Source organism: Talpa europaea (assembly GCF_964194135.1).
Source record: "Talpa europaea genome assembly, chromosome: 11".
Classification (NCBI taxonomy): domain Eukaryota; kingdom Metazoa; phylum Chordata; class Mammalia; order Eulipotyphla; family Talpidae; genus Talpa; species Talpa europaea.
Genome location: NC_140078.1, coordinates 55653366 through 55678258, shown reverse-complemented (window position 1 = coordinate 55678258; position 24893 = coordinate 55653366). Strand labels below are relative to the sequence as shown.

The window sequence follows — 24893 nt, the reverse complement described above, 5'->3', positions numbered from 1 at the left end:
TTTAAAGATTTAATGATTTATTTATACAAGCACTGGGTACAGTCAGAAGCATGGGAGAGAATTCACCAGAGCCAGAAGAGGGAATAGAACAGGTAGACTGACGAAATACACTGCTAAGGGGAGCAGCAGGCATGGCAAGAGAGGTCTGCACGCCATGTGGGACCCTCACTAGCGGCGGGGATCAAACCAGCTCTGCAGAGGCTATGGGCAGCTTTGCAGCCCAGTGCTCAACTGCTGTGCCACCAGAGGAGGCCCAGAACTATCACTCCAAATCAGAGGCTGGTAAGAACTGCCAAAAGGCAAAATCCAGCCTATACCTTTGTTTTTGTGAATAGTTTTACTGGCAGATAACCAAGTTCATTTGTTTATGCTATATTTATGATAGTTTCCCTGCTAGGACAACACAATTAAGTACTTATGATAGAAATCCTATGACAGTGAACATGAAAATATTTACTATCTGGTCCTTTATGGAAAAAGTTTGAGGACTACTGCCACTTAAATAACTTGTCTAAATTGAAGTGGTGGTCAGTATACATTCTAATAATAACTCAGTATCATCTCTAAAATATAATATACTTTCCAGATGAACAAAAACTTTGTGTCATATCAATTTTTAGAAAGTAAAATTTTCAACTAATTAATGAAATATATTTCATTTTATTGCCACCTGAATTGTTTTGAAAAAGTTCACAGAATCAAGGTGAGGTTACCTCAGTCCTACAGTGGCTATTTAAGGCAAAATAGTCTTATCAAAATTTATTTACTAAACAGAAACAGAAGTTTACAAAATCAACTTTTGTGACCAAGTTCAGAATAAAGTATTTACTTTTTACTCTAAAGCAGCTAAAATGGGGAAACATAAATGTAAGGAATATGTTTTTTCTACAAAGTAAACTTGAAGTAAAAACAAATAAACATCCCTGCTCACACTGCTTCCTCACTAGCAAAAGTTCATTTGTAGAGGCCTAACTCTTACAGTAAGGGAATAAAGTGATATTGTTTTGACTTGATTAGATCATTTCATAGTTTTTTTGCTAGAGGCACTCTTTCCCCTGCCTCCCTTTGTAAACCAGGCCTAATCCACAGAGTCTTCACAGATTAACTCTCTGACCCCTAATAGTGGATGGTAATTGGTTCAGGGAGGTTGGGAATGGATGCCACTTAGTAAATTGGTGGATCTACTTAAACCAGTTTTGGGTATCTAAAATTTTATCTCCAGGTATGCCTTTTATGAAGGAATAAAAAAATGCGCAAAGGAAGCCCTTGTGTCTTGCTTTCACATCGAAAAATTTCATGGTAATAGAAGTGGAAGTAGATTTCAAAATGCTGCTGCACTTTGATATTCACATACAAAGACAATTAAAATCTCTACTGATACCTCAAAAGTTCCTCACAAAATCTCTACTGATACTTCACACAATATGCAAAAAATATCCTGATGTATATCAGAGACTAGATATGAAACCTGAAGTGTGGAAATGTCTAGGAAAGAGCTGTCAAAAGGAGCAGGGAAAAGTGATGAAAATGTTTCATGGCTTATGTGCCCAGTGTGATAATCACTAGGCAGTGCAGTTATGTAAAGGTGACTAGCATGGCCAAGGAGCTGCAATTTTAATTTTATTTAGTTTTTTAATTATTTAAACTTAACTAACTGTTGTGACTGGTTGCTATTGCGTTGGATTTTTGAAGTTCAGAAGCAATTACAAAAACAGATATTTGTAACTTGGGCTAGGCAAATATTTCTTGGGATGAAAGAACAAAAACAATAAAAATGATCAATGTTTATCAAAACTAAACACGTAAGCTTTTAAAAAAGATAATGATTGGTGAACATGCGAAGATTTGGGGGAATCTTATTAAATGTTAAGTATTTAACCTTATTAAATATTACATAACTAATAGATTGGTTAAAACAAAGTTTTAATAAACCACTTGTGCAATTTATTTCCAATACCTCCTTTAATGATTCCTTGTTGCAACCTTGAAATAGATTAAAGTGGAAATATTTATACTAGCAGAATTGACAAAGGAATAAATAAAAGATTTTGGGGGGCAACTATTGTGACATTGCATATAGCCTAGCAATTATAGTCCTGGAGAAATGAAAACATGTGTCCCCCCAAATCCCTACACATTAATGTTTATAGTAAAATTTCCCAAACTGGAAACAAAATGTCTATCAGCTGGTGATTGGATAAACAGCTGTGCTACATCCAAAACTGGAATATTACTCAAAGCAAAAAGGAATGCACTGTTGATATATGCAATAAAGTGAATGCATCTCAGCAGCATCAGGCTAAGTGAGAGTAGCCAGACAAAAATGTCCTTTATGATACCATTCATTTAACAGTCTGGAACAGGAAAACACATAGAATCACTAATCAAATTAGTAGTTTCCAGGGCAGGGAGTGGGCAAGGGAGATTAAATGCAGAGTGGAACAGGAAAATTTGGGGGGTGATAAAAATATAATAAGCATCACTTAGAGAAAAAGAACAGATATCCTATAGGAAAATTCTGTGTTGCACTTTTCTGATCTCTTGAAGAGAAACAATTTGAAAACTTACAGAAACTGAAGTGATTAAGATAAATTGAGAGTCTGGTTAAGGAATCTCTCCTTCTTTGTCTCTTTCATTGTCTCTTACAAAAACAAAAACAAAAACAAAAAAACCAAAAAACTATGAACATGAATTAAGCCAAATATTTCTGGAGACCTAAGTCTACAATATTGTCTTCCAATAGTTTCCATATTGCCACAATTCTTTGAGTATTTAAGGTATTCATAAATTACCTAGAAGTTTGGTGTAGTTATTAATTCATCAAATGGGTTTTCATATGTCATAGCTTAAATAAGTCTAAAGAACTCAGAATTTTTCCTTTTGTTCGAGTTGCAAGGCTTGGGTTGATTTCCTATAATTACTGATACTGTGACAATAGCATCAAATAACAAAATCTAATTTTTAAACCCAAATTTGAAAGGCTAAAATCTTTTAGTACATAATGACAAGAAATGAGCAAATGTGTCACTAATATACCCAAAGTAAAACTAAAGTCCTACAGATGGAAGAAAATGTTTCCAAGAGAAAGAGAATTAAGAAGGAATAAAAATTTTGAGTAAAACGATATACAGAATATGGATATAAACTATAGGTGAAGTTAAATATATAATAATTATGATATATAGGTCTGGTGGGGTTCAATTATGCTAAAGTATTTGAAAAAATATTGAATTTCTGGGAAGAGGATGAAAATTAAAATAGCAACTTTCAATATTTTCAAAGTTAAAAATATTAACCTTTTTAATAAAAGGTTAAAAGTACATATTCTACTCTCTAGAATAACTAACCACTGAAAAGATCACAAAAGTATTTATAATTTTTAAAACAGGCAAATTTAAAGTGTTTAACAAGTACGTAGATTATTTAAACACAATTGTGTTAATAACTGCATCAAGTGCTCCGGAAGTCAAATATTTTTCAGATGATTAACAAGAAGAATAGGAAAATAATACACAAACCATAATACACAAACCAAGTAAAGTTGGTATAGCTATATTAATATCAGATGAATCCAACTATAAGACAGTATTACCTAAGACAAAGGAGGAATGATATCAAAAGAAAATAATTCACCAGGAAGCATATGCACTTAGGAACATAGCTCAAAATTAAAAAAAGAAAAGATACAATTTTGACTGTATCTTAATGAGTAATTAAAAACTTTCCATGAGCATATTCTATGTTTTAAATAATTTTTCGTTACACTGTTCTGGGGGTGAATGGCTTCATCCTCTCTGAAATACCCGCATTCTGTACTTTACTTATAGTTTGTCTTTGTTTCCTGTCCTTGTTGGGGTGAAGTACTTTCTCCTGGAGACTTGATTTGATTCAGACTCAACAAATTTTAGTCTAGATTTCTTCATGGATGGTGCTACACACTTTTCATTGCATTTCTCCATGAGGGGTATTTATGATGGATCAGTGGATTCCAGTAAATAGTGGAAAGATTTTTTTTTTAAGATTTATTTATTTTTATATAAGAACCAGGGTAGAGGCCAGATGTGCAGGAGGGTGAGAGGATTCACCAGAGACAGAGCAGGGAATAGAACAGGCAGACTGACGAAACACACTGCTGAGAGGAGCAGCAGGTGCGACAGGAGAGGTCTGCCTCACCATGTGGGAGTCTCGCCAGCTGGCTGGGATCGAACCCACGCTGCAGAGGCTGTGGACAGCTTCACAGTGCAGCGCTCAACTGCCTGAGCCACCAGGGAGGCCCCAATAGTGGAAAGTTTTAACACGTCTTACTCAGTAATGAATATAAATACAAATTTTAAAAAAATAGTAAGGGTAAAGAAGATTTTAAAAACTGCAATCAAAAGGTGAAGGAAACACATATTTTTCAAGCACTTATAGTATAGTTACAAAAATTATATTATTTTAGAATGTCTTAACAAATTAAAAAACTTAACCATACAGGATGTATGTCTTCTGATCAGTGTTTAATTAACCTAGAAATTGAGAAGACAAAGATAATTAGATGTTCCAAAATCTTTGAATGTAAGCAGTACAATTCTGATAATCAGGGTCATGGAAAAGAATTGCAATGTGAAGTATAAAATATTTTGACTTGCTTGATAATGAAACTGTCATCAGATATAGGATTTAGCCATAGTCATACTTAGAGGAAAAAAATAGCTTTGAATGATAATATTAGAAGAGAAACTGACAGAAAGTCTTCCTCAAAAGTTAAGAACAGAGTATTCAAAGAAAGTAGAAAAACTTAAAAAGGTAAGAGCAGACATTAATGAAATAGCAAATAAACACTACTGTTGAACATTATTACAATTAAAAGCTAATTCTTTGAAAAGATTAGTACCATTGATAAACCTATGGTGAGGTTACTTTTCAAAGTTGGAAGTATATCAGAAATAAAAATGGTAACCTCATTATAAATCCTACATAGAAAAATTTAAGGGCCATATTATGATTTTTATGCCAATTAAATTGAAGGTGGAAGTAAAATAAAAAGTTCCTACAGAGATAAAAATCCTTGAAACTGACATGAAATATTCATACTAGTTATGAATTATCCTATAGTTATTAAAGAAATTCAGTCTACAATAAAATAAATCTTCCTCAAAGGAAATCTGATGCCTGGATTGTTTCATCAAATAATTCAACCAACCATTTAGGGTAGAAGTAACAATAATCTTATGCAAAGTCTTCAACAAAATATGAAAAGTTACAATAATCCCCAACACATTTTATGAGACCTGCATAACCAACCAAAACCTAAAAAAGGAAATTACAGGAAAGGAAAATTACAGGGTAGTATTATCATGAGTACCCGTGCATAAACCCTCAACAAATATTAGCAAATTGAATTCAACCATACAGTGTTCCAATAAGAGCATATTCATTAATTCATAATTGCTTAACATTGAATTTTAAGTTATATAACACATTATAACAGAGTAAGGAGGAAAGCAATTTCAATTAAAGCAGAAAAAAGGAAAAATCAAACGTTATTTCATAGTTTAAAAATTTACAACAAAACAACAAAAAGGAAGTCTTTAATATATTAACAAAAATATTAGTAGCTATTACAGGTTCCTTCTTTAAGTGTGTTTTAAGTTACTAAGTTGTGGAATAATCGCTCAGCAGAAGTTTAACTTATACAAATAGGCAATAAGATTAAATGGGTACCACACAAAACAGCATATATGAATGGTTAATATCACATGAGAATATACTCAGTCTCATTTATTGGGAATAATACAAAGTTGCCGTGAGACTCCAACCAGAATTTAAGGACTAACAATTCCAAATACTAATAAGTATGTGAATTAATTTTGATCTTCCTATAGTGCTGGTAAAATGTAAATTGACACAAAACACTGACAGATTGGCTTTAATAAACACAACTAAAAATATCAATACTTTATGGATCAGCAATTTCACTTCTGGATATATATTTAAAAGAAGTACATGCATTTGTGTAATAAAAGATACACAAAAATGCTCATATCAGCATTTTTATTCTAGCGATATAAAAAAACTACCCAATGACTTGTTACTTATAAATGGATAGTGATATATGTGTGTGTATGTGTGTGCACTCATATAATGGAATATTACACAATCACGAAAAGGATAAAAATACAGTTAAAAGCAGTAACATGATGAATATATATTAAACATTGGGAATAAGAAGTCAGATATAAAGAATATATACTGCATTGTTCCATATATATAAAGTTACCAAATAGGCAAAACTATAGTATAATATATAGTTCATTGGACAGAGAAGTATAAAGAAAAGTAGAAGTGATAATTACAAACATCAGAATAGTGATTATACTTATTATGGAGGGAGGGAGTTAATTGGAAAGAGGCAACTAGGAGCCTCCTGTATACTAGAAAGTTTTATTTCTTAACCAAGAGAAAGTCACCTGAAGATTTGCTATATTGAAATTTATTAATTCTGTTACATTTTATGCACTTGATATGAGCATGTGACATCTCACAATGGTAGTGTTAAAGAGACAGAGGCATCAAAGGAGTTCAAAAGAGGAATCTGTTGCTGTAAACCCAATTACCTTGATCTTCTCCTCCTGCTCTTATCACTACTGATTATCTGTGAAGAAAAAACAAAATGGTTCACCTGATGGCTTTAAGCCCCCTGTTAGCATTCTGCAATGTCTAGTGTAAATGTAATATGCTACTATAGCAGTTTTGACACATAGGCTAAATAACGGAACCTACACTATATAGTATGAAATGATATCTGACAGACCAGTTTGAGGTTTTGTTGTGATTTGAGTAGAAACCCCAGTTAGCTAAGGTATTCCTTAGACTGCTTTGCTCCTTGCTCCCTGGGCAGCTTCAGTCATCTTGAAGGTGTGTCCCTGTCTCTTGGTTTTGCAGACTTGTCAACAGAAAACAGGGCAGGATGCAAATCACTTTATTCCCATGTGCTTCTCCACTATCTCATTTTTTTTGTGCGTGTGACAAGATGACTATTTATCTAATTCAAAACCTGCTCAGTGTATCTAGGGATGAGTTAACATTGTTTGTAATACTTGTGTGTAACACATGTTGTATTATCACTATAAAACATTCCTGATAAAAACAAAATTTGGGGATGAACTATCCTCTGCTATTGATATGTAAAGCTATAATCTAATAAAAATTTCAGTCTGTTGAGTTCTTATATGCTAACATGGAATTTATATCATGCGCATGATGCAAATGTATTTAAATTTCTTGAATAAATGGAATGTAAGTATTCTAATCAGCCATGCTACTTATAATGCACATGTTTTGGCTTTGAGTATTGAGGAAACTGATTTTTTTTTTTTTGTGGATCATTTATTCAACTTTGTTCTTTCTTTGTTCCTCTCTCAATGAAATTATTATTAATAATCTAACCTACTAATTTCTAACATCTAATAATCTCAATGATATCTATAGAAACAAAAGTTATTGGAGAACTTTTTGAAAGAATTAATGTTTACAAACTCTATCCTAGAGATTACTTGATCAAAATTTTTCCTATATGAGGCCCAGAAATCTGAAATTTTGATAAATCCTCTGTAATGTATTGAATTTTCAGGTCTGAAAGTCATTCGTTTGGAAGTAGTTGAACAATATCTTATTGAAAGGAGTTAACTTCATGTCACTTAATGCAGTCTGAAGTTCTATTTGTTTTTTTCTAATTTAAATCTGCTTCCACCATCTCCTGCCTCTTTGCTGGAATATAAGCTTCATGAAAACAAGGACTTCTTCTGGGCCTTATTCACAACTGTCTTCTAGGATATTAAATAGAATTGAGCAACTTTGTCCTATGGGTTAAATCCAGGTTACCTACCTATTTTTATAAATTTGTATTGGAACACAGTGATGCCATTGATAACATATTATCCATGGTTGCTTTCATGCAATAGTGGCAGAGATAGGTAGTTGGAGACAGAGACCATTTGGAATGTAAAACCTTAAGTATTTACTATTCCCTCCTTTATGGAAACCATGTACTGATCCTTGAAGAATGGCTTCAGTGTCCTGGGTCTTAATTATTGAGTATTCAGTAATAAAGTAATCATTTGTGTTGAAGCAACTTACTTTCACTCAAATAAGTTTATTTTTGCATATTATCCTTTATTGTCTTACTACACTGTGGTGTCTTTTGGGAAAATTATTGCCCTTGTTTTGTTATTAAGTGCCCTTTATTGTCCCTAGAAGTCAGTCTGGGGTTTTCATTACACTAAAGTACAATGAAATATGGGAGTATATAAATCAATTTAAGCATAATTTCCTGGAGCACATTAATTACATACTATGAGATTTGTTCCAACTCTCTATCATTCTACTAAGAGTAGCAATAGTATAATAGGTTACTAGTTAAATGGGAAACCAAGTTGATAAGGATGCAATGTGTTGTATTAGAGTAGAAGTATGATTTCTTTCACCTTCCAGTTGGATCTAATGACAGGTTGTCAGTAGCCAGTGGTGAAATACACTCTTTTAATAGAGAATTAGCAGAAAGTGCAGTGGACTGGCTTCTAAATTTGGCAATAGTTCACATCTACAAGTGATGCTTCTCAGTTTCTTCTTCATTAGCTACAAAAAACTAGGTTAGTTGATGTCTTTAATTCCTTATAATTCTGTTCCTTTGTTGATAGAAACTTGATTTCAAAATAAACAGGAAATATAGTGGAATCACATCTTAATATTAGGGATAGATTTAAAAGATTTTCTTTACTTCATAATGAAAATTTTCATACAGTCACAGTTAATTCATAGTTTTTTTTTTAGGTAGCCCATATAGATTTTTCAACTATGATACAATGCATACAATATAAATGTACCATCTTGACTGTTTTTCAATGTGCAATTTGCTGTGTTAAATATTCCCTTCTTTTACAGTCAGTCTCCAGAAAATTTCCACCTTCCTAAAAGACTTTTTAACATTCAACAATCACTGCCCATTTCCTCACCCTCTTAACCCCTGGCCACCACCATTCTGCTTTCTGTTTCTATGAATTTGGATCTCTGGATACCTCATTTAGATGGAATCATACTAGATGGAATCATACAGTGTTTGTCTTTTTGTGAGCTGAATTATTTCACTTAGCATAATGTTCTAAGGGTCCATTCATGCATTCATATTGTGGTATGTGCCAGATTTGCCTTTCTTTTTAAGCTAAATAATGCTGTATTGTGTGTCTGTATCTATTTATCACATTTTGCTTATTCATTCATCCATCAGTGGATACACTTGGGTTGCTTCCATCTTTTTGCTTTTATGAATAATGATGCTATGAATGTGTGTATATAAATGTCTTTTCTAGATCTTGTTTTCAATTCTTTTGTGTATGTAACTAAAATGGAAATGGCTGGATTATGTGTCATTCTATTTTTAATTTTAATTTTTAAAAAAAATTTTAGATTATTTTTTATTTATACAATAGCTGGGGTATAGGCCAGAGGTGTGGGAGGGTGAGAGAATTCACCAGAGACAGAGTGGGGAGCAGAACAGGCAGACGGACCGAAAGCACTAATGAGGAGCAGCCGGTGTGACAGGAAAGGTCTGCTGCACCATGTGGCAATCTCCCTGGCTGGCCGGGAATTGAACTGCTGCGGACAGCTTCACAGCACTGTGCTCAACCTGCTGCGCCTCCAGGGAGGCCCTCTATTTTTAATTTTTAAAAGAACTACCTTTTTATGGAAAATATACCATTTTTCTCTCCACTAAGATGCGCAAAGGTCCCAATTTCTCTAACATTTGTTATTTTATGTTTATTTGTCTATTAATAGTAGACATCCTGATGGGTGTGAGGTGCATATCATAGTGATTTTGATTTGCATTTCCCTTATGGTTGCTGATTTTATGAATCTTGTCATGTGTTTCCTGGTCCTTTGTTTATCTGCTTCAGGTTATATTTGCTCACGTCTTTTGCCCATTTTTTAATCACGGTAGTTTTCTGTTGTGGTTCTTTATACATTCTGGATATTAACCCCTATCAACTTTATGATTTGTAAGAATTTTTTTCCTGTTCTGTAGATTTCCTCTTCACTCTGTTGATTGTGCCCTGTGATGCACAATTTTTAATTTATAACTGTATAATTTATCCTTTTTTTTTTTTTTTTTTTTACTTTAGGTACCTTTGGTGTCATGTCCTAGAAATCATTACCAAATCCAATATTAAAATGTCCCTTTTTTACATTTTCTTCTAAGGGTTTTTGAAATTGAACTCATATATTCTTATTCATTTTGAGTTGATTAATGTGTATGATATAAGGTTAGGATCATACTTCATTCTTTTCCATTTGGATATCTAATATTTCTGATACAATTTGTTGAAAAGACTCTTTTGCACATTGAATAATCTTGGCATCCCTCCTCCAAAATCATATGACCATGTAGACAAGAGTTTATTTCTAGGCTCTCTAGTCAATGCCTTTTGTGTATACTTCTATTCTTACGCTAGTATCACATTGTTTGATTATTGTAGCTTTGTGATTAGTTTTGAAATCAGGAAATGTGAACTTACAACATTATTCTTTTACAATATTGTTTGGGTCACTTGGAGTCACCATGCAATTTAATATGCTTAGTTTCTTGCAACACTAACAAATAAAATTTAGGTATACCAAAGTTTTAAGAGTATTGACATTGATTAAAGAAAGGGGAAAAAGGAGAGTCCATATCCAAATGGATGTTTTCCATCCATTTTTAAAACTGGGGAGTGATTGGAGAATAATCAAATAGCTTCATTGCCTGCAAGGTGTTGCTAGTCAATTTTCATAATCTTAACATTTTATTTGTGTCTAGATCTGTTTACCTTAGTGAGAGTTAGAAATGAGACAGCCTCATCTAACCTGAGGTGAGATTCATAACATTAAGGCAAAAGCATCATTTGAAGATTACACTGTCCATGTTCCTATGCGCACATATATGTTTTGTACCTGATTCTTTATAAAAATTAATGAGGGATGCTTTTCTTAAGAATACTGCATTTTTATTGAGGTAACATTGATTGATACCATTTTATATGACTTGGGAGTATAGATTTACACCTCTTTAAATATATGTCATCTCATCACACCCACCACCAATGCAGTCGTAATCTTCCACCACAGTTATGGGACTATTTTTTGTTCCCACTTTCCCACCTTTCCCCTCAGGTAGTCTCAATAATACTATCATATTTCTAGGGTTTGTGTTAGTTTAGTTTGTCTTTTTTAAAAATATATATACCACATATGAGTGAAATAATCCAGTATTTCTCTTTTTCCTTCTGAATTATTTTGAGGTAGCTTGTTTTTTAAATGAGTCTTTGTGGAAAATTATTCTAGAACCCATGAAAAGGTTTCTTCTCAGGGGACTTAGTTCTCCTCATAATGAAAAGGAATGTCTAACATATTAAAATGGTTAATATAGTTTTCCCAAGTACCTGTCCCTTTTGGAACATGAGGGTCTGCCTCTGTTTTTTTATGACCACAAGTCCTGAAAGGTTAATTAAAGGCCTTTAAATATTAAGAGCTTTAAATAAAGCTTGGAGAGCAAAATTACAAACTGAAATTCTGCTTAGAAAATTCAATAGTCTCTTCTTTCTTGTAGTAGTTACTGTTTTTTCCTCAGGTGATCTCCATTACTGACTCACCAGCATTGGGATGACAAACCAGGATGTAAATTTCTCCAAGTATCAGTAAAGAGTAGTATATTTCAATTGCTTTGCTAATACTGTCTTCCTGTAGGCTGAAAATGCTTCTTGTAATATGTCCTTTCCAAATGATTCATAGGCAACAATTTGATTTAGAATTCATATATATATATGTATGTGTGTGTATGTGTTATATAGGATTTCAAATTACTTATATATATATATATATATATATGATCTCACTAAAGCTTAGACCTCATATTGTGAACTCTAGACATTCTAGTTCAGTAACTATTAGATGATATAGAGAAAATAAGAATATTTCCCTCTGTTTTAAGGTCCATAGCAGAACTCATTATTTTGTATCAGTGGATCTTTCACATATGCAATTTTATTTTTGGTGTTCCAAGAAATCTTAAGTTCACTAACAAGGTTTTTTGAAGAACACTCTTGAACTGAATGTACTGGCTGTAATTGAATAAGAACAGTGTGTGTTCGGAGTGTGAATGAACCAGCTGGAATACTAAGTTCTCCATGGTGTCCCTAATTCAATAATCATATGTTTTCTAGTTCTTCCAAAATGAGACAGTGTTCATGGCTGAATATAAAAATATTAACATAATTTGCTATTTTGATTAATATCATACCTTAGTCATCTAGAACAATTATAATACATCAGACACTGTGATTTCTAACAAATGAAAATGAATTCAAAATAAAGTATCCCTTGCTTCAGAGACTTAAGTATAATTCTCAGTATGAGCCTCACTTTTGCAAGGAGTCATTATCTGGAAGCATAGAAGGAAGATTAATTTCAAGATGTCTATAATTGTATTTTATCTTTTATATCTATTAATAATATCATCTGATGTTTCTAGAGTACTTAGTATATGCTAAGCACTCAGCTAACCCAGTAGGTATATAGTCCCCTTAAAACTGTCTCATGGTATGTGTCTTTTTATCTCCATTTTATTAAAAAAGAAAAGCTGAAGTCCACTCATAACTTATGTGTCTGGGATTTAAACTTCTGAGTATAGAGTCAGATTGTCATGATGCTCCTACTCTGTCTGGGTCTTTGACACTATTATAAGATTTATTTATTTATGCATACAAGAACTGGAGTACAGGCCAGAGGTGTGTGTGGGGGGGTGAGAGGATTCACCAGAGACACAGTGGGGAACTGAACAGGCAGATCGACTGAAGTACACCACTGAGGGGAGCAGCAGGCGAGGCAGTAGAGGTCTGCTGTGCCATGTGGGTAGCTCCCTGCCCAGGGATTGAACTTGTGCTGCAATGGCTGTGGATAGCATCATAGGTTGTGTCTTAACCCCTTAGGAAAGGGAGGTCCTTTCCTAATGATCTTGAGGATTTTCCATGCAATTGTACAGCCAATTCATCTCCTCTATGGCAACGGCACCTAGCCTAAAAGGAGGGATCCTTTGGATGTGTAGATTCCATCATGTTTGGAACGCACTAATCTAGAGGGGGTTCTGTGTATTATGCAATGTAAGTTAAATATATATATATATATAATAGTATATACTATAGTATATATAAAATAGTATATATCTAGTACATTATAGTATATATTATGAAGAGAGAAAATAAATTTAGAACCAGGTTCTAATGAATGACAATGTCAAGATAAGCCTAATAGTTTGCCATTGAGGGAGTTTGTTTATGTAATAAAATACAAAGCAAGTTGCTTAAAATTCCATAAGCAGAACTTGAAATAAATAAGAAATTGACTTATATGTATATGAAGACTTCAGTTGGTCTTAATACCATAATTCACTTCATGACCTTTATGCGTGAGTGTGTTTTCATGAATTATTGAAATTTCATGACTCATTAAGTTGTAGGGATTGACCCATTGAATATAGCAATAAAGAAAATAACAAAGGTTAGCATCTTCTCTTTCAACAAAATTTGTGTAGATTCCTTTCTTCCTCCTTCCCTTCCCATGCCTAGCTAGCTCTTTCAGAAGAATTTTATCTAGACATAGAAAAACGTGTTATTTTTCTCCTTTGAAAACCCTCTATCAAGTCCATTTTCAAGTTAGTTCCTTAGATACTAATATGTGTTTTGAGTCAAGAAGGTAACAGGTATTCACAGGGGTTGTCAAGAAGGAGGGAAAGTGTAGGCAACTGCCTTTAGGATAAATGTTTGCCAAAGACTCCATTTAGTTTATATATCTCTCCCAGAGTGACTGGCAGGAATGTCATATAATAGGAGGAGATGGAGAAAGGACATTGAACAGAAAAATGAGGAGAATGGAAAAGATGCACACCTTTGCCCAGGCTTGGAGCTGTCCTGCCTGAAACAATAGAGAATTTTCCCTCTGTGTGTCCAGGACAAGGTGGATCAGTCCTGTAGGACTTCCTTATTGTCTGAAATAGCAAAAAGTCTGCTGGCTGAAATTGGTTGAATCTTCATTATTAAGCATTATAGTACCTTTTCTCATTAAACACTGTGACTTGGTCTGGAGTTGGTTTGATAACCAAGTAGTTTAATGGTGTGTCCATTACAAATGTTTCTAAATCCACACAGTTGTTCACCGTAAATGTACAGTAGATTTAATACTGGGGTGATTATTTGTACTGAGGGTCACATTTGTTTTTTTAACTAGCTTAACAATGCTATGGGAATATTTATACTGCCATTATGCTCTGGTAAAGAATAATAACTTTTTAAAAATGTGTTTGAGTGGCTAGAAACTTTAGGAGTTTATGTCCTTGGACTTTCTTGGGTTTTGTCCCTGCCATAGGATCCAACAATTCCAAGGAATGTGCTCACAGAACACAAAGACACTAATTAGAAAGGAAACTTGTCACAATTTCTTTAAGTCAGACCATTGGACAAGTTAAGTGAAGTGTAAATGTCTGGAGTCCCTTTAATATTGAAGTACTTGCAAATTTGCTGACTTACGTCAATCTTTATGAATGAAATTTTTAAAAATATGTTAATGTTGACATCAGCATGGTTAAAATTTTAATTGTGCTGCTTATAAGCCTCACCACTCAGTTGTAATAGGGGTTTTATAATTAATTGGGGTTTAAAAAATGAGGGAAGCTTCTTTTTTTCCTTTCTATTCCCATTGCTTTTAACAGTTGATGCAACCGCCGGCCCTATGGTTTCTGATACACTTCCTTGATTAAGGTTTATGGGCCATTTCTTCACAGGGTTTGCCTAACAATGTCAATATATGGCATGGCCCGTAGGGATGCTTAGTGAGTTGGAATGTCTCTGAGACTGTGCATATAATTGTACACATGTGTGCATTTATAAGGGAAGCCTGTCCATGGCATCATGAACTTTTCACTGGAGCATAGGTTCCTTTCAGTGCAGAAAATAATAATTACCAATCCTTTCCATGTTTAAGACAATATTTTGCAGAATTTACAAATATTCTCTAATACATTAGGCATTGTTGTAATGCCCATCTTGCAGGTAGCCAAACCAATGTATTTGGGAATTGATGTCAGTCAGAATGTGAATTCACGAAGTCTGGGTCTACAGCCCGAATTCTTTGCCCCTTTATTGAATAGAAATTCTGGAAATTGCTCTGTCACTGCCCAGATATGATGTATTACTATGCAAAAGGACAACACCATTAATATCTCAGAACATCTATAAATATGGGAAAGGAGTGGGGAGCTGGGATTGGAATCTCAATGTACAAACTATTTCTTTTCAGTTCTAAAGTAGAAGTAAACCATGTCTTCTTTCATCAGTCATTAACTGAAACTCTTATCATATCTGAACACACTTGATTATATACTAGAAATAGATATGAAAGGATGCAAATGATCGGAACGGGAGAGATGTGCTCGGTATTCCATTAGGCTTAGAGAGGTGGAAGGATGGAGTCAGTACAGAATCTGGAATCTGATTGTGTATCTTTGAATCTTTGTCCTGAATCTCACCAGCAGTTTCACTCTGGGCATATTTTATAACATCTTTACATTTAGTTACTTAGTTGTCTGATCTATAAAATGGGGATAATAATGGTGCCTATGGGCCTTCCCTGGTGGCGCAGCAGTTGAGCGCTGGGCTGCGAAGCTGCCCGCAGCCTCTGCAGCACCTGTTCAGTCCCAGGCTGCAGGGGAGGGTCCCATACGGCGCAAAGACCTCTTCTGCCGCGCCCGCTGCTCCCCTCAGCAGTGTATTTCGTCAGTCTGCCTGTTCTGTTCCCTGCTTTGGCTCTGGTGAATCTTCTCACCCTCCCGTGCTTCTGATTGTACCCAGTGCTTATATAAATAAATAAATAAATCTTTAAAAAAAAATAAGGGTGCCTATGCCTTTGAGTTTTAGTGAAGATTGAGAGATAATAAATTCTAAGCGTTCAGATCAGAGCCCGGTACATAGAGTGACGAACGTGTACTGCTATTGTGACTTTTGCTATCATTATTACTACTGGTTTTTGTTGTTGTTTTAAAAACATTTAATACACATTAAAAACAGCATTTAATACACGTTAAAATGTCAAAATGAATCTCATCATCAAACTTGTTAGGTCTGTGACTGTGAGCTGAAGGACTTTTCTAAATGTGCTGGAGAAACACAAGCCCTGCCTGAAGATGTGTGAAATCTGAGTTGTGAAAGCCCTTTTTTCTTTTTAAGCTCACATATAGACTCCTAGTACAGGGCCTGTCACTGAAGCCAGCCCTCATTAAAAGCTTGTTAAAAGAACGACTGTCACTCTCTCTTTGGTGTCCATGTCACACCCCCTCAAATTACCCCTCCTTTTAGCTACACTTGTCTTGTCTCAGATTCTGCTCATGCTATAGCACCTGCCTTAGGTGCATTCAGATTGTTTTTCTGCTTGCCTGCCTTCATTTCTTCTGTCCTTTCTCCCTCCTATCCTTCCTGTCCCTCCCCCTCTTTCCATCCCCCTCCTGCCCTCTCTTCCTTTCTTTCTAAGTATACTAATTAAAGTAATGTTGATTTATACCGTTGTATATGTTTTAGGGGTATAGGTATAAATCTTTACAAATGTATATCATATGTCTTTCTGCTTTCTGCTTCAAGGCCATTTCCAACACCAAGGCAGTTCTTTCAGCCTGTACAGGAAAGCCCCAAAGTAACCCTTAACCAATGACAGGAGCTGGTAGGTAAATTGTGCTGCCTTCACTCTCCAGGGGCACAATTCTACAAAGTGCTTTGTGTGCCTCTCAGAGGCCCCAGTAGATATTCTCCTCAGGCCCTGTTGCCTACAGCCGTGACCTGAAAACACATTCTATATTGGGTTTCCTCCTTCATTGAATCAGTCTCCTCATTCCCTCCCTCCTGCCTCAGAGAAACATCTTCCTAACAAACGACCTGCACATAAGTCCTTGTCTCAGGATCTGATTTCTTGGACCCAAACTAAGACATATGCTAGTGTAGAACCCTAAATCCCATGCCAAAATCTCATGTAAACTCCATTTGTTTTGTTCATTGCTGAGTTTCCAGCACCAAGCACAGCACTGATATGCCATCGATATTCAGCAAATGTCACTTTAATATTGAATTAATGAGTGAAGCAATAAATATGTTTCTTAGAATTTGATAATTTGCAGATCAATAGGTTAATTGTATTTACTACATGCTGTACCCAAAACATGGAAAGAGGGCGACAAAATCTTCTTTCAGGGCTCTTACATGCCGCATGGTTACTTTCATCATTTGTCCTGGCCTGCATGCAGCTTTTCCCTAAATCCCTAAAGGAAAAAATGGTGAACTTGATGATTCTCTGTCTTTAATATATATATATATATATATATATATATATATATATATATAAGCAAAAATATTTATATGTGTGTGTGTGTGTGTGTATATATATATATATATATATATATATATATATATATATCAGCAAAAATCCATTGAACTTCTGTTATGTGTTCTATCCCAGGCTGGTGTGCAGATGAGGATGAGGTGTTTGGTGTACACTATGAAATTAATAGACCAGAGGCACAGTAAAGACTATATAATGGGGCAGAATTTGGGCACCAGAAGGTTATAATTCAATGCAGGCCATGATATTTCGGGGTTCATTTGACCATGTACTCCACTTGCTAATAACAATTACACATGCTAACTTGAGAGTGAACTGCTCTTCACTGTGTGATCATAGCCTGTGTTCTTACACAAGACCAATATGCATGGATTCTAAAATGCAATAAGCTCAAAATTTTATCTTTCTAAAGGGATAAGGTTTGAATTTTGAACATTTAATCTGAAGAATATGATGATTATTTGGATTATTAATAGAGATAATTGATTATTTTGGATTATTGATAGAGAATAATGATATTTCCTGACATGAAACTATAAAATATAGACAACAGACCTTCGCTGCTAGAACAGTTAATAGAAGCTGAAAACTCGTGAATGGGCTTTCCGAACATACTTTGGACTCAATCAGACCACAAGCAAAATATGTCAATCAGTATTCTGGAGTTTCTGAGCAGATTTATGATCCACTTTGTCATTTAAGAGGAGGAGGAAAGCTTTTTAGAAAAATGTAAAAAGGAGTATAAGTCTTATTTAGTAACTAATAATAAAATATTAAGGTCACTGGTGATGTATGAGAGACAGAAAATGAACAAAGGGCAGAACATTTGAATTAAGCTTTCTGAAAAAGATGAAAATGGGAGATGTTTAAGTCTTCAGCATGCTGCCAGAATGGATTTTATTTAGTGTCTGTTACCTTTAAAGATGATTTTAATTATAATGTAGGAAACGTGAGCATAGGTGAAATAGACTTGTGAGAAAATAAAAATAACTGAATTCAAGAAGAGAAAAAGACGTGAAATAGATCTTAAAGAACTGAACTAATGCGTTTGAATGAACCATGGCATTTCTATTGCTGCTGCTAATGGTGATGGTGGTGATGAAGAACGTGGGGCTAGTGGTGATGGTGGTGACTGTAATTGATAGCTAGTCCCAACACCCTTCTTTTCCTTTAGTAATCATTAACTACTGATTGAGGGTAGATATTATTGCTATTATTATTATCAGTATCATTAGGTATTTAAAACTGACTGAACAGCCTTCGAGAGTCTACACAGTTAATTAGTGGACCAGGATTCTAACTCAGGCATGCTGACTCCAAAAGCCAGATACTTAATTCCACATATTCTTTGTACTAACCTAACATCTTGTGTTCCAATTTAAACTAATCAAGATCAGAGACCATCCTAATTCAATTCAAAGCAAGGTCCTACATCCCACTGCTAAGGGACTGAGAGTATAATGAATAGAAAACTGTGCTCAGATCCTGAAGTTAATGGCTACGAGGCAGGATTTTAACCACAACTTTATTAGTCAGGCAACAATTTCATTAAGTAGACAAGCATCTCACAGGGGGATTGTGAACAAGGGGATGTGTTTTAAAGGTCACAACTGAATTCCTGTAGATTTCGCACAGGTAAGAGTAAAGCATGATTTAAGATCAGCAGCCATAGTTGTAGTCAGAGCAGACCCCTCCACACATATGTACCAAGTTCTCCTGATCAATCCTACCTGAGCTTGTCCCTACCTGACACAATTGTGGTTCTGCTCCCTAGAGAGGAAACCAGTGAAAGAGCAGCACCTTGGGGAACATTTAGTCATAGCTTTTAAGTTCTTACCTTTCAATAGGAGTCCAGTTTTCCTCATATTACGCAGGCTCAGTGTATTAATTCCAAATTGAGTCCTACCTGGGTGGGAGGGAGGGGAGAGGTGCTGAAGACTTTTGTGCCAAGCTGATCTCTAGAAAAAAGGGAGTCTCCTCAGATTAAGTGAAATGTGTAGTTCGTGTCACTTAATCCTACCAGACATTGACATTAGAATAAGTCATGCTAATCAAAATTCTGTGAGACACACTTCCTCTCATCTTTTGGTATTCAACATCCCTGAAGAAACTCATCACTCAGTCTCCCCAATCCCAATGTATACAAACAATGTTGTACAAAATAATAAGGCTGAAGATTTAAAAGGGGCTCCCAGTTTGCCAGGATCTGGGATAAGTATTTGACATGTATTTTCTCACTTCATCCTCACAACAAACCTAAGGCTGGCTAGAGGGTGGAGAGAGCATTGCCATCTCTCTGGTGTAGATGAGTTAGCAGGATCAGAAGTTAGGTGACTGAGCTAAACTAACATCACCCAGTAAAGAGGTGAAGTCACCATTTAATCCCATTTACTAACTCATGGTGTTCTCTGAAGCTGCTTGTGATTAGAATTAGACCAGAACCCACACTTGCCTAATCACCGCTGTCTTATCCTGGCATTTAAAAAAGCCATCTGGTGTAATGAAGTATGTGTTATGAAAGACATCAGTTGGAAGAAGTTATGCAGGTCACTCAACCTCTTTAAGCCCCAGTTTTCTCAACTGTTAAATGGGTATCATAATGATGACCTTGCAGGTTTCATGCATGGATAAAAAGACAGCAATTCCATGGGGTCTTACCTCAGCACCCCTTTTCATTTCACTTGAGGATCCGTGCCTTATGCTTTTGGTATTCAGACAAGAGGCTGGCTCCTCTCATTTGGTAATTCTTTTCCAGAATGCCAATAATTATACAAATGTGCCATATATTTTCCCAGATGGAAGATTTAAAATTTTAAAAGGTCACCCAGTGTCTCAATAATAGTCTTTTACATCTCTGTAATACAATGTTTGCCAACCTGGGTTCCATAGGGCATGTAACCAGATGGTATGAAAGAAATTAGTTCCTTCTTGCAGTAAGTTTGAGAAGTGTGATGTACTGTTGGTGACTGTCATACACTCACATTGATTCATTAAAGACCCAGAAATCCTGTAGAGAAGCATATACATGTATTCGACTATGGAAGGTTTATTTTTATATTTATTTAAGCAAATAGTTTCAATTTGGAGACTACTGGTTTGGTGACTTAAAGGCTTTTACTTTATTAATTAGTTAATTTCCCACAACAACTTTGCCAGGTAGCCAGGGCAAACATTGATTGGCCTAGCGTGTAGAGCCTTAATTGTGGTTGGAGTTGGCTTACTGTAAAGCAACATTCATTTTAACATTTGAAACTAGAAGTGAAATTATTTAAAATCTTGGTTTGGAAGTGATTTTGAACATAACCCGTCATCATTTTAGTGTAATTAATTTATTCCAGAAATTTCAGGCACTTGAACAGTTTGCTGATAGCAATTACATATTTTGGGCAAAAGGCATAAGTGGTTCTTTCTCTGAAATACATTCAAACCCTTTCATTATTTTCCATTTCTGCTGCTGCCACACCCCTCTAACCACCTAGGGCTCCACAGCAGCCTCTCAGCTAGTCATCCTTTTTCTCTTCCTCTTCCACTGAATAATGTTTTTTTTTTTTTAATATTATCCATAGGAGAGCATAGTTTTCTCCCTTATGAGCCCTTTAATTCTTTACCTGTTCTTAGAATAAAATTTGAAAATTGTATCCCAGCTCTTCCTGTCCTGTTTCCTGTCTATTTCAGCCTTCTCTCATTTATTTTCTTTCCTACTACATTCAAATAATATTTGTCTTTTTCAATCATATCAAACTCATTTCTGCCTCAGGACATTTGCACCTCTTGATCTCTCTACTTGAAAGTCTTCCCACTCCAGATCTTTGCAGAAGTAGTTCCTTCCCATTGTGAAGGTCTCAGCCCAAATGTTATTTCCCCATAAAACCCTCCCATCACTTTCAGGCCTTTTCTATCCCATTGTACTCTATCCCTATCATAACACAGTTACTTCTTGTTCATCCATTACTGATTTCTTTCTGCTTTTCCCAAATAAAAGGCAAGCTCCATAATGGCAGAATCCTTTTCTGTCTCTTCACCATTTTATCCTTAGTACCTACATAATGCATGGCACATAGTGGGCTCTTAATAAATATTTTAGGGAATTGATGAACTATGCTTTCCCAATGATTGCTTGTACTGCATGTGACTGATCATACATATCATGATCTTTGAAACAATCATCACTTGGTGATTATTTCCTTATTCATAAGGCATGTTATAGCTCCTCTTAGAAGATTGTGTATTCTCCTGTACACTGAGTAAGATATAATGTCATCTCTCTATAAACATCTCTACACACACACACCAAAAAAAAAAAAAAAATGAGGAGAGTCTGGCTCTCAGGTAGTTGTCAAAACTGTTTAACTTAGAAGATTAGTTGACTTCTGCTCTCCTTGGAGGAAGAACATAGGTTAATTACCTTCAAGGCTCACCCTTTCTGAATCCTTATTTTTATTTTTAGACTTCCTGTGCCATGCTGCTGCCCTTCTTCAATCTGCTGCTATACTTATTAGTGCTATGCCAAGGTAGATTAAGCAAACTTTTAGCTGTTGCTGTGATCTATTAAATTCTCAGAGACTAAGTAGCTTCTGTGGAGGTTGAGCTGGATGTATGAAGTCCTGCTGCATACAGGTGGGCTGGACCAGACCTTCCACATTCAAGCTCTTATCTTTGAATCACAGTAACATCAAGATTAGACATATTTTAGAGCCCAAGGACCTGGGTGGGGATCTGGTCTCTGCCACATAACAGTGATTTGTAACTTAGTCCTGTGCCTCAATCTCTTCATCTGTGAAACTGAAATAGTTACAGAGCCTCTATATTTGTTGAGTGGTAACCTGTATAAAACATTTAACCTAGTATCTAACTTGTACTAATCGCTGGAAATATGACTTAAGAAACAACAAACACTGACATTTATTTGGATGATATATGTTTCTGCTTCCTTCTTACAGAAACTGCTTTGTTACCAATTTCAAGGAAATTAAGAGCCCAAAGTAAGAAGAAAGTTGCCTGCATTTAAAAAAACTGATAGGATATTAAGCATTGTGCCAGTCAGTAGGTGTCAGAGGCAGAGGACATAATCCTTACCTTCAAAGACCTTAGAAACTACCTGAGAGGATGTGATTTTCATATAAGAGAATGAGAGTTCTATATAAAATCCTATGAATTGGACAGAGAATTAAGGAGAGAGGAAATGACAAAAGATGGAGACTTTCTGACTTCATCATGGTTGGTCTGGTCTCTTGAAGAGTGTGTCATTTGGACTCAATCTCAGAACAGGGGTAAGATTTAGTTGAAATGACCATGCATGGTGATAACTGGAAGGGTAACCTCTGATTGATTTACAGATTTATTGAAGTAAAGGGAATGCTAAAGTGGTTGAGCCTGTAGAATTGACTTTTTATCGAGTCATAAAATCAAGACCAATCAATATTTACTGATTAAATACATTTCATAAGCAAACACTGCCAAGCACTTTAATCTATGACCTCATCTAATCTTCCCAGAACCTGGATGAGGTTGCTGGTGTTTCTGTTTGCCAGTGAGGAGACTGTGACTTCAGAGAAAATTATTTTACTATAGAAGAAAACCTTCTAGAATGACACATGGAGAAAAGAAGAGTGAGTACGAAAACTAGCACTGATGTGGAATGGGATTGGGAAATTATAGCAGCAAGCAGAGACAGTGGTCTGAAGGGAAACTAGAACACACTCAGTGAATGGGTAGGTTATATCAAGAAACTAACATTCAAGTTGTATTCAAATTATTTTGATGATTTATTTTAATAATTTTTTAAATTAGGTAACATCAGTTTATCACACTATATATATTATTCATAAATATGGATGAGTTTCTAAAAGGACCTCTGGTGTATGTTTATGTGTAAAAAGTGAGTTCTTTGTCAACTGTAACTTAAGGACCTGCATAACGCCTTTGTTAGCCACTGATATTTGGGGAGACAAATTTAAATCTGGGATGTGGTTTTCTTTCTTCTGAGTTGCTTCTTGATTATGCCTTGCTGCTCACCTTTCAGCCATTGAATGGGTACTCTAGACAGCAAAACAAGGCAGGTAGAAAAACAAAAGGGGTACATTTCAAACAGATAAGGCCTTTTAAAAAACTAACATGAAAATGCATACGTTGTGCAAAAATGAAAAATGATGTAAAAATATATAAAATTAAAAAAATAACAATTTAAAAAGATAAACAAATAAAAAAATAAAAAGTTATCCTGAAAAATGAAAAAACCCTATGATTCCACCTCTGTAGTCACACAAATCTGTAAGAGAGCCTGCCAAATGCATTTGTTTAGCTGGGCATAGGGCCACCTGTTTGTAAAGAGTTGGGGATAGTAGATTTCAGGTCGTCATTGAGCAGTCTGTCATTCTACATCTCTGGAGTTCCTAGCTCTGGCCTGTAATTTCTTCTCTGAGATTTTCCCAGTTCTCAGTAATGGGTACATGCTTTGCATGGCTGAGGTAATGCAACTGAATTTTGTAATTTTCTGCCAGTGTAGAGAAAGAAGCACAGGCTCTAGAGTTTATAAGGCCCAAGTTGAAACCCCAGCTTGGCTATATTGTAGGACAGACTAGGGCAAGTTGCTTAACCTTGGTAAGCCTTTCTTTTCTTGTTTGTAAACCACTATATCATAATGTTACCTGGATGATCAAATGAAGTTATGTCTATAAAAAATGTTATACTTATGCTTAAAACATAATATATGGTATTTGTGTGTTCAAAGTTGGAAATTGATTCTTTGTGGATTAGACCTGCTAAATAGCAATTTATTTCACCAGGTCTGATTGACATTTGCTGTTTTCTTTTTCTTTTTAATCTATACAGATTTTTCTTTCATTTTTTCCACTTAACCAACTGTAGGTGTGACAACAGATATGTTTCATACATCGTTATGTGTTTGTGTGTGTCTCTCCCATGCAGTTCCTTTCAATTAAGCCCTGGCAATTTGCTGAGGTCTAATAAAAGAATCTAGATTGGCTTACATACTTTTAAATAATTCTTAACCAGCAGAAAAAACACTGGACTTCCGAACATTGAACTTGTAGATATCCCTCTAGTTTTGTCTGACTCTTTTTCAAGAATTAGAGGAGATATAGCTTAGGCTGCACATTCTAACCTGTCCTTTTCTTCACACTGGGAGAGGTCAGGAGTCAAAATTCTATATATTTATCTTATTAAAAGCAAATCCAATACATTGAAACCCTATTTAGGAGGGGAAAGACGTTAACCAAAGGGGTGCCATTAGTGTTCTATTAACTATCACACCGTGACTGTGCTTTTGAAATGTGCTTTGACTTAAATTCAAATTGTTAAGAAACAGCTCTTCTGTAAAGCAAGGCAAACCTATAAGAAGACAAAGCTTTTTCTGGAGATCAGCACAATCAGATTCTATCTAAGTTATTGGGGGTAGAAATTATGATGGCTCTGGGGCTGCCACA

The 24893-nt window shown here is 35.2% G+C and overlaps 1 protein-coding gene and 1 pseudogene across 2 annotated transcripts in view; both read left to right on the top strand.

The window, feature by feature from the left end:
* The window catches only part of TAFA1 (TAFA chemokine like family member 1), a gene marked incomplete at both ends in the record, with an annotated part of 502429 nt that overhangs the window by 93330 nt on the left and 384206 nt on the right, over window positions 1-24893 (top strand). The window lies entirely within an intron of this gene.
* Window positions 18501-24893, top strand: part of LOC311179356 (transmembrane protein 185A-like) — a 70576-nt pseudogene continuing 64183 nt past the window's right edge. The window contains exon 1 of the transcript in view: window positions 18501-18582. The product of the transcript in view is annotated as a transmembrane protein 185A-like (transcript). The remainder of the gene's footprint in view (window positions 18583-24893) is intronic.